This window comes from Sceloporus undulatus, chromosome 4 (assembly GCF_019175285.1).
Source record: "Sceloporus undulatus isolate JIND9_A2432 ecotype Alabama chromosome 4, SceUnd_v1.1, whole genome shotgun sequence".
Taxonomy (NCBI): Eukaryota; Metazoa; Chordata; class Lepidosauria; order Squamata; family Phrynosomatidae; genus Sceloporus; species Sceloporus undulatus.
The window spans coordinates 152,389,432-152,400,542 of NC_056525.1; the positions used below are offsets into that span (position 1 = coordinate 152,389,432).

The window sequence follows — 11,111 nt, forward strand, 5'->3', positions numbered from 1 at the left end:
TAAAATGCCATCAGATGTCAGTTATGTGTAATTGCTAGTCTTCCAAAAGCAGTTGTCAAATTTGAAATACCATTGCACATCAGTTGTCAAATACTAAATATCATTGCATGTTAGCTATTAAATAAAGTCAAATATTAAATACCATTGTTGCATGCCAACTATGACAATGCCAGGAGAAATTTAAGATTGAGGGCAGAGGTTTTTTTAACTGCTCTGCCCTTCTCTGGCCCTGTTTTTGAAGCCTAAAAAGGAAGTACTACCTAAAACATTACCACTAAAGGAGGGTGTCCTTGAGGCTCATAGATTCAGAGGTAAGCAACTGCAATGGCTGATGTACTGTAAAGCTGAGCCCTGCCAGCACTTAAGAAGAATATCAGAGAAAGACTCTGAGTATTATCTTTCGCTAGGAGAAGGAACTGCTCCCAGGTGACTGGCATCCCTGTGAAAACACATATTATCATTGGTGGGTATTTCTGCAAGGTCGACAGCAGGCCAAGCAAAGCAACATACAAGGAGAAGAGGCCAAACCATGAAAGAAAGGAGAAGGGGGAAGGTTAAGAATATGTTTCTGACTTTCTTCTCCTTTCCATACATTTCAACAAAAACTCTGTTTTGTTTTGGTGCTTGGTGCTTGCCTTAAGTATAGGCCTTGATGATTTTTCTGAATTTGGGAAAGAATGAAGACTGTTCTTATAAGAATGGTAGGGGGAGATATGGTGTCGGGATTCAGTTAACCCAGGTAGCCTGAACAGCAATCAATATTTTGATCTTATTCCCACATATGGATGTTTCCTCAGCTGGAAAGTTCATGTTTCTTTTACTAGATTACTTTCTGCCCCCCTGGTGCTACTGCTTAATGATAGGCCAATACAAATTCATATCTCCACTGTTTATTTATTCATCTGACCTCATTGTGCCACCAAGACACAAACTTCTTCCTACTGTGTTCACATGGGTATTTAGCTCAAAATTACATTTGAAGGGGGTTGGAATGGGGAAGATACAAGGCTTTGGCTTCCTTGATTGAGTCTATCCATCTGGAATGTGGTCTTCCTCTTTTCCAATTGCCTTCTACCTTGCCAGGTATCATTGTCTTTTCTAGTGAGTCATGATATGGCCAAAGTATGACAGTCTCAGTTTAGTCATCTTGGCTTCTAGAAAGATCTCAGGGTTGATTTGCTCTAGGACCTATTTATTTTTCTTTTTAGCAGTCCACTGTATCCGTAGAACTCTTCTGCAGCACCACATTTCAAATTAACTGATTATTATTATTTACGGTATCTCGGTATATCTTAATACTTCTGGATCTTGTCTATTTCATTTATAGCTGCCCTTCAAGTCCTAGCCTTCTTCAGATTTCTTGAATGCAGTCCCCTTTCTGATTGACTGGGCCAAGGTGTTGAATTATTTCAATATCTTCATTGTCTACTTTAAAATTATGTCACTCATCTGTGGTCATTATTTTTATTATCTTAATGTTCAATTGAAAACCTGCCTTTGCATTTCTTCCTTTACTTTCTTCAGTGATCCTTCCAAGTTTTTGTTTTCTGCTAATTGTATGGTGTCATCTGTCATATCATAAATTATTGATGTTCCTTCCTCCAATTATTAAAACCAGAGTTTAATCTGGCTTTGCTTACAATATGTTTAGTGTATAAATTAAACAGTTAGGGTAATAAAATGTATCCTTGCCTCACCCCCATCCTAATTGGAAACCACTCTTTCTCCATATTCTGTCCTAATGGTGGCCTCTTTGTCCTGCCTACTGGTTACACATCAGGACAATCAAATGTTGTGGTACATCAATTTATTTAAAAGCGATCCATAGCTTTTCATGTTCTACACAATCAAAGGCTTTGTATTATCTATAAAGCATAGGCTATAAGCTATAGAGCACAATCACATTCATGTGCCTTGGATTCTACAACAGTGCTGTCAGTGGAGATGTCCAAAGCAGCATATGGTCCAGTTGTGCTGGAATATTTTCACTTACTAGAACTAGGGCTTGATCAAGTCTTGCCAATAGCCTATACATTTGAACCTACCCCTTCATAAATATAGCAAGGTGAGATGAATGCATGGCATCATGCTTTCAAAGTGCTTCTTTGAGAGTCCCAACTGCTTTAAAAAATTGCAATCTAATTGTTCCTAAACAAAGTTCTAGCATAGTCTTTGAAGGTTATCAAGTATTAGAGGTGAATGGCTAACATTCCCTTCCTGGGAAACATACCTGACACGGATGGCTGGACAGTTTTATCTTGGATAAAACTGAATACCTAGAAGATTTCAATCAGGCTCAAAACATAATTTGGGTTATGAAATAGCTTTGCTGTTATGTGGGATGACACACAGTTACCCTGTTGATTCTCCTTAGAAGCTTTTGATGCCTTCAACTGTAGCATCCTACTGGATATCTTTCTAAGCTGGCTGTGGGAGCCACCACTAGGCAATGGCTCCTTTCCCACTTGAAGGACTGAGTTTTACATATTTTTGATACCTGTGCTCTGGGGTGCTGGGCGTATCTATTCTTCTTCCGTGATTTTTAGAATCTACATGGAACTACTGGAAAAGATCATCCCAAATTTTGGGCTGAGTTGTCTTCAATACATCCATGAGAACCAGTTCTACCTCTTTTGCAATCAAATCCATCTGAAGTGGTGGACTTTCAGATTCAGGCTATGGTATGGTAATAGACTAAATAAGGAGGAGCCAACTGACACTACGTCCAGTGAAGACAGTGATACTGCTGCTGGTTGCTTCATCGACACAGATGGTTTCCATTTAACCTATTTAACCTTTCCACTTAGCAGTGAAAAATATTCCCTTCAAGAATTAGGTCCACACTTATGCATCCACTGTCATTAGATGCTCAAGTGATGGTTCTTGGAACAGCTTCCAAACATTAGGTCATGTGGCCAGGACTTTTAAACAAGATTGCCTTTTAAACACTACTTTAGCATTTTTTAATATGGGCTGCTAATTGTTTAATCTATGCTTGAAGAAAATTTTATGTTGTTTTAACTGTTTTCTGAGTCATTATTTTTTAAATATTATTTCTTATTTTACTTTTAGCTCTGTAAACCAGCCAGTGAACATCTGATGATGGATAAATGAAATAGAAACCAAAAAAAAAAAAAAATGATGGACTGTGGAGTATAATCTGCCAGATTATTTCAAACCATGCAGCTGTGAAATACTGGTATTAAATACGGCACTCTAGTTCTGAAGTCAAGTTTCTGAACAGTAAAAGAACATTTCAAAAACAAAATCCACAAAGAAGAACTTTTGATGGGGGGAGCCTCATCAACAAAACATTATCCTGTTGGCCCTGAAAAGGAGGACTCCCATTTTATCATTTCCTTCAGGGGACACATGAACTGTGAGGAACAAGAACAGCAGTTACTTCAAAGAAAGGAAGCCGCAGCAATGTGTGTAGCATGATTATTCCAAGTACTTTCTTAAGGCAGGGGAGCAGATAGCAATTCTGCAGCAAAAAGCACTTTTCCCTTGAGGGGTATGCCCTTTTGATGAAAATTCACTCCCCACTCCTGTAGTGGCACTTTTTACTGTGTAAAATCAACCCTACAAAATTCTAACATGTTTCAGCTTTATTCGAAATAGGGAAATCAATAAATAATGTGAAGGTTAGTAAACTATTAGTAAACAAGGGGTTTTGATACACATGAGTTTATCCAGTGTAAAAGAAGACCTCTTCACACAGATTCAGAAAACTTCTCACCTATCTTGCCTCGCCCGTTTGTCCAGGGTTGTTATTCTTATTTCGCCATCACCCTGTGGTCTTCCATAGAGTAACAGTGATTGGTTCTGAAAATGTAGAAACTGCATTAAATACTTAAAGATTGCTGAGAATGTTTGTTACTTGTCTAGAGCCTTGGAGGAATTAGTGGCAATCACAAAATAGAAACATAAGGCTAGAAGCACACATTCTCTCTCACACACATCAAACTTGCCTTTTGGTACTCAATTTCTCACAGCCTCCTCTTCCTCCAGTCCAACACTGCCTTGCATATCTCTTGTGATCATTTAGATAAGTCACTCCAGAGTGCAGAGTAGTAGAAGCAAGCAGTAATATCAGCCCTTGTGGCCTCACTGTAGCTTTTACTAGCATCCACCAAACATCCATGCATCCACTTGGCTGATCAAGCACTTGCAGGTAAAGCCTCAGAAACAACCAGAGTTCCTTATGTAGCTCTCTAGCCTTGATCTAAATATTTTTGCTCATCAAATGCCCTGTTCTTCTTCTAAACTTCCTGCAAACCTGATTTCCTTCCCAATCTCCCTGCTGCCTTATTTAACCTATTTACAGATTCCCTGGGCTAATTCCCACTTACATTTAAAGCATTTTCCAAGTCGCCGTCACTCCGTATTGGTAAACAGATTTCAAAAGGTCTGTTGTTCCCACTATGAAAGCGGATCTTTTCATTATCCCCTTGTAATTGTTTCTTTTTTGGCATGATTGTCAGCCCCACTAGTTTATGCCGCTTCAAAATGCATGTCAATCATCTGTGCATCATCAGTGACGTAAGTGGAAGCCCGGGCAGCCCAGCTTGGGAACTATACATATATATTTTTAAAATAAATGGATAGAAGATTCGATTCAGTGGTTTTGCAACTACCTGCCTCACTATGAGCTGCCATCGGATCACTCGGGTAATTGCAAGTAGTTGCAAAACCAAAGAATCAAAGCTTTTATCTTTTTAATTGATAGAAAGTTCAATTCATTGGTTTTGCAACTACAGTGGTACCCCGGGATACGAATTGATCACGTTACGAAATTTCCGGGATACGAAAAAAATAGATAGGAAAAAACTGTTCCGGGTTACGATGTTTTTTTTGGGTTACGAATTTTTTTTTCGGCACGAAATTCAAACCGCAAAGCGCGGCTAGCGGCTTTTCAGCGCTAGCCGCTAGCCTTTTCGGGTTGCGAAATTACTCGGGTTACGAACGGAGCCGCGGAACGAATTAATTTCGTAACCCGAGGGACTACTGTACTTGCCTCACTAATTGCAAGTAATTGGAAAATCAATGAATTGAATCTTCTATCAATTTTATTTTTTTAAAAAAATAATGCACCCATAGGTCACACCACAAGCATAAAGGCAGCGCTGAGAGGGGGAATGGTGGATCTACCAGAAACTGTGGAGGGATGGTAAACACCCCTATGCCATTAGATCCTCCCCTCCCCTCCAGAACGATTCAATTCAGATCTGTCGTTCCCAATTATTGAACATGCTTCGGAATCAATGCTTTTCTAAAGAACCGCTAGGAAACTAATGTCTGGAAAAACTGGGGGGGGGGTGTTTGTCTCGCTTTATCAAGACAGAAATCAATCAAAGTAGGATCGGAACTGGTTTCAAATGGGAACGATGGTCATATAACCCAATAAGCGATTGGCTTTAAATCATAGTGGGAATGCGCCCCCCTGTACCTTATTCTCTAGAACACTTTGCAACACCTTGGCTTAGCCTCTGACTTGTAACTGACTACTTCCAAATTGGCTTGAAGCCGCAAAGGAAGTAGTCACTTGAGTTGTTGGGAGAAGAAATACACATTTGCACAGCTTATTTTGGAAAAATAAGGTGTATACAAAACAAAATGTACAATGTAAAATGAAACAGACCAAAATACACAGTATGTACTGAAAAATTTCACACAAATCTATTTTGTAGAATACACATAAACTTGGTAAAATGCATAAATAAATGTACACATATTTCTGTGCACTGTCCCCACACAAACACATACATGCCAATATAAGAATAAGGAGGAAAAGAACAAAATTTTGGCGGGATTCACCTCCCTAGGATCTCTCCTAATGCTCCACCTTGACTGGTCTCAGTCCTGGAGGTTTTGCTCTGCCACCTCTCAATGAGCTATGGCATTTACAGTTCCAGTGTTGACACTAGCCTGGCATTAAACATATTTTAGTGTTGGCCAACTCCTATTTTTATGAATGAAGGAGCAACAAGACTTCTGGGATGGAGGGGATTCAGTAAAACTTTATACCAAGATCAGCAAGTTGCACAGGACAAAGACGTACCAAATTCTCTATTGAGGACTGGAACTGTTTAATTTCACGAAGAGTTTCATTATCTCTCTTCACTTCATTTACATACTGCGCCAAGTCCTAAAACACAGGAGAAAAGGAAATCTGAAATACAACAGCCATGGACTTTTTACACATCATTAATAAAACAGAGCATTGGAAGCCTTTCCCATCCTATGGCAGAAGCAATAAAACTTAAAAGGTATTAGCATGCATACATTGTACAAGAAGGTGCACAAAATGAAGCCATACAGATATCACTGTACTACAACTCCCAGCATTGTTCTCCATTGGCTTTGCTGACTAGGAGCTAATGGGACCTGTAATCTAACAACACCTAGAAGACCACTGTTTGCCACCAAAAAGCATTACTTTTCAGATTAGACCTCCCAGTTTCTCCCAGTCAGTATGGCTGGTGTAAGTTTTCAAAGCTGTGCATATAATCAGTGGGGTGGTTATGCTTCTTTTCCACCCACCATGAAAGAAACATATCAGGGCACCAGTTTCTCTAGTAAAACAGAAGGAAAAGATGGATAGGCTGCTCACAAACTGTGAGGAAGAAGAGACAATGTATTATACTTTTTAAAATCTAGCTCTCTTTCCATCATTATATACACATACTTCAAATGGTTAAAAATTTTAAAAAGTTCTTAACTAAGGTAATACTTAAATTTCACCCAAAACAATTTTATCCCCTCGATGAACTTTTCCTTCATTCTTCAAATTTCTATCACTGTAGTAACTTAAAACTTCAGTTGAACATTTGCAAATACAGTCAACCCTCTGTATCCATGGATTCTTTATACACAGATTTAACTATCCACACCTTGAAAATATTTTTAAAATATATAAATTCCAAATAGCAAATCTTGATTTTACCACATGAATTTACTATCAATTCTGTTTAACAGGACTTGAGCATCCACAGATTTTGGCATTCACGGGGTTGTCCGGGAACCAAACCCCAGAGAATACCAATCTGTATAATTTAGATGCCTAAAGAAAAGGGCAGGAACCGGTACCAAAGGTGTAGGAGCACAGCAAATATGATTTCTATGTGCAAATGATTTTTAGTGTTCCACTCTCTTTAAGGGCCTAAAAACACCAGATCCAATCTGAGCTTGGAAGCTAAGCAGGGGCAGCCTTGGTTAGTACTTGGACGGGAAACCACCAATGAATACCAGGTGCTGCGGGTAATTTCAGGGGAAGAACTGGCAAAAGCACTTCTGGCTATTCCTTGCCTAGGAAAACCATATGAAATTCATGGGGTCACCATAAATCAACAGGCAATTTGAAGGTATGTGTGTGCGTGCATGTGTACACGCACATGCGCGCGCACACACACACACACACATGCACACACACACACACACACAGGGCAATTAGAAACTTGGGGACTGAAGGAAATTTTCATCAGGGAGGGGAAATTCTTATTTGGGGGACAATTCCCTTCTTTTCCCGATAGCTATACCCCTGGTTTACTCACCAATCTATTAGTCACACTTACCTTCATAGCATCCAATGCCAGTTTCAGATTTGCCTTTTCAGATAGGTCACTAGTGTGTTTTACCAGCTCCTATAATGCAGTACATATTATTATTATTATTCCTTGCAAGGTATTTGCCATTCAAGAAAACTTATATTTCCCCCCCTCTCCCAAATGAAGAATTATTGAGTGCATTACAGTGTTTAAAAACAGTGCACTTTTGCCTCTGGGAAAAAAAAGGAAAATGATACACAGTTTTGAAAAATGATGTATATGGTTGTTTCCACTATTCAAAATTGGTATCAAGAAGACTGGTCCCTTGCCTCTCCATTACCAAGTTTCACAGTCTTAAAAGGAGCCTTCTTGAAGATTAAATTATTTCAGATTTATCCCTTAGCTTGTATATTTTTAAAGTTCTGGGAAGTCAATTTTTATTTTAGAATATGAGTTAAAATTCTTTAAAATGTTTCTCAATTCCAGTCTCATCTAATCTAATCTAATCTGATCTAATAATTCGTTCACTTTCCATTAGTTATGGAAATCACAGGTACAAACAACTGAAATCACTGTGTCTCAAAGTACACAATCTGAATTTCCAACTGCACCAGTCCCACTAAGTTGTCAGATGCTGCTGGGGTCCTGATGTCATGTTGTCTGCTCCCCCTGATTTTTTAATTTTTATTTTGGGAAACTGCTGTGCTGCAAAGTTTGCAAAGTCATGTTTATTTCTAGGGTTGCATCACTGAAAGAATAATGCAGCTTGACACTGCTTTAACTGTCAAGGCGCCATCCAAAGAAAACCTGGGTTTTGTAGTTTGTTGTGGCACCAGTGGTCTCTGAGAGGTTTAAATACCTTGCAAAACTACAAATCCCAGAATTCCTTAGCACTGAGCCATGGCAGTTAAAGCAGTGTCAAACAAAATTATTTCTGCAGTGCAGATGCAGTCTAAGAATGCCATTGGGCCCGATAAGCCACAGAGACATTCTAGGAAAATAAAACTGCAGCTCAGCTCTTAATTTTGAAGTAATACCCAACTACACAGAAAGAAGAAAATGATAAGTGTGAGGAGGGGGATATCTTGAGATTGATAGAAGGTGATAGGAAGCAAGGAATAGTACTGAACAATGATTTAGAAAGAACTGAGGAAAGTTTCTAAATCTTCTGGAAGAAGAATTATATTGAGTTGGACGATCGAAGTTAACTTCACCAAACTGAATTCCCACTGGAATCAGCTGTATTTTACTAATATATCCAAATGTTAGTATGAGTAATGACTTATAATAACAAGTCATTATGAACTTGTCCCAATGATTCCATTAGGGCCAAAGTACAACTAACATAAGTTCTAGTCCTGTACACACTTGTTAGGGAATAAGACCTGTTAAAAGAGTGGGATTTACATCTGAGCAGACATGCATAGGACTGCATTGCTAGGTTAGAGCCAAGTTATTATTTTAATCATGTTCTTCAGAACTGCAAAATGAGCTTCTGTCAAGGCTTTTTAAGCATTTCTGTTTCAAGGTGTGTCCCAAATAGTCTTTTATTGCTGGTGGCTACTAACTATGAGACACACCCCACAAGACTTACTTAAGATGGTGGTGAATGAGTAACATACTGCGGGATAAACCAGCATAAAAGGCTGAGATATGAGCCTTTGTAACTGGTTATCAAAAAAGCATCTTGAGAAGTTGCCAAGGACATGCTACTGCTTTAGAGAAATTGCTCCTGTTCTAAAGACTAGTACTGATCTGTGCTTCTCCCTCTCCCAAGTATGTATTTGTGTGTAAAAAGATATTACAAATACAGTGGACACTTCCAGTAGTCTTCTTTGTCCACAAAGGAATTTGCCCATGAAAAATATTTTAAAATAAAATTGTACAGCATACGATTTATTTTCAAGTTTTCCCAGAGAACTTCCTTGGAGTCACAACACTGGTAATGTCAACCTTAGCTCATTTCAGGCAACATGATATACAGAAGAGAGCATGCAGCACCGCATAAGCAAAACACAGTTTCTAGCACAGATGGACACTCTCTTTCAAAATGACATTTTACAAGCATCAGCATTGCTGACAGTCTAATGGACTGATATGTATCTTTCCAGCTGAACTAATGAGTCTCCCAGCACAGCTATCAAACGATATTTATAAGACTCTCTAGCCTTATTATAGAACTAACTGCACACAAGCTGCAAGCACCGTGGGTTTTAATAGAAAATAAATATGGCTTTATTATAATCCAGCACTAAACAGAAACAGCTTAGAAAATGGTTACAACTTGCTCTGCTTTGTCGATGGACCCTTTTGCATTACACAATCAGAGCATAGTGCCTCCCATGGAATCCTGGGATTTGCAATTTATGGAGGGGTCTCTAGAATTATCAGCCCAGTGTCTCACCATACTGCAAACCCCAAGATGCATAGCACTATGACTGTATCGTGTGAAAGGGAAAACGCTTGGGCAAGTGCAGCCCTGGCGCCACATGAGACACACACACACCAGGTTATTTTTGCAGCTCTGAAGCCCTCCAAACTCTGGCCAGTAAAAAAAAAAAAGTGAATTTCCTCTCCCAGAAGCTTCTGGGAATGAAAATCCCTCCTTCAGTGGGATCCCTCTGCCACAAATACTTTTAGAAAGGGGAAATCCAGCCATATCCAGCTTTCCTTTTTTAAAAAGAATAGCATTTTCAGACGTTTATGTGGCCACTGTGGCAGAAAATCTCCCCTGGAGCCCATCTTGCCTTAAAAACTTCATCTTGGCTTAGAATCAAGTGATGAATTTATCGGATTATAAAAACAAAGCACCAGGTATTTTTAAATCTACTGACTTCTTGAGCACTGACTTCTAGAGTTGGGTTGCATGGGAAATCCTTCCAGCTAAGGGCCTTTCACCTGTGTCTTGGGATGCTGCTTATTCCCAGGGACATGTAAGTAACCATAAGAGCATGTGAGAGCTATGTGGCGTAGTGGTTTGACCACTGGACTACGGCCCTGGAAACCAGCCATGAAAACCCACTGGGTGACCTTAGGCAAGCTACATTCTCTCAGCCTCAGTGGAAGGGTAAAGGCAAATCCCTCTGAACAATTCTTGACAAGAAGACCCTGTGATAGCTTCACCTGAGTGTCACCATCATAAGTCAGAAATGACTTGAAGGCACACAGTAATAATAAGTGACATCTACCACCCCCTCAGAGCTGGACCAGACATTACATTCATCAAAGCAGCCGAATTCCTCAGGGCATGTTTAGCATCCCATGTCAGGTGAATCATGTAATGCACATTCAAGTGCCGGCATGAGTCAGAGCTGTGAGGTTTTCATTTACTGATGTGGATTGCGGGTAGGAAAGTTCACCATGTGATGTTTTGACTTGCTCGGTGTCTCATATTAAAATGATACAATACCTAGACCAGGAGTGTGGAAAGATTTTGAATGACAACTGTTAAAACTACACAGCTAGCAGTTACACTGGATTCCATGACTCTTTCCCAAAAAGGGAAATGGCCTAGCAAGAGCTCAAAAGCCCGTTACAAACAGGCCTTTTAGTACGTAGTAAGTC

The 11,111-nt window shown here is 39.4% G+C and overlaps 1 long non-coding RNA gene across 1 annotated transcript; it reads right to left on the minus strand.

Annotated features, from left to right (window-relative positions):
• Positions 1–3,738: 3,738 nt before the first annotated feature.
• Positions 3,739–7,645, minus strand: LOC121927944. The gene is made up of 3 exons (XR_006103397.1): positions 7,575–7,645; positions 6,062–6,148; positions 3,739–3,825 (listed from the first exon to the last, which is right to left on the minus strand). It is a non-coding gene; the product is annotated as an uncharacterized LOC121927944 (long non-coding RNA).
• Between the last annotated feature and the right edge of the window lie 3,466 nt (positions 7,646–11,111).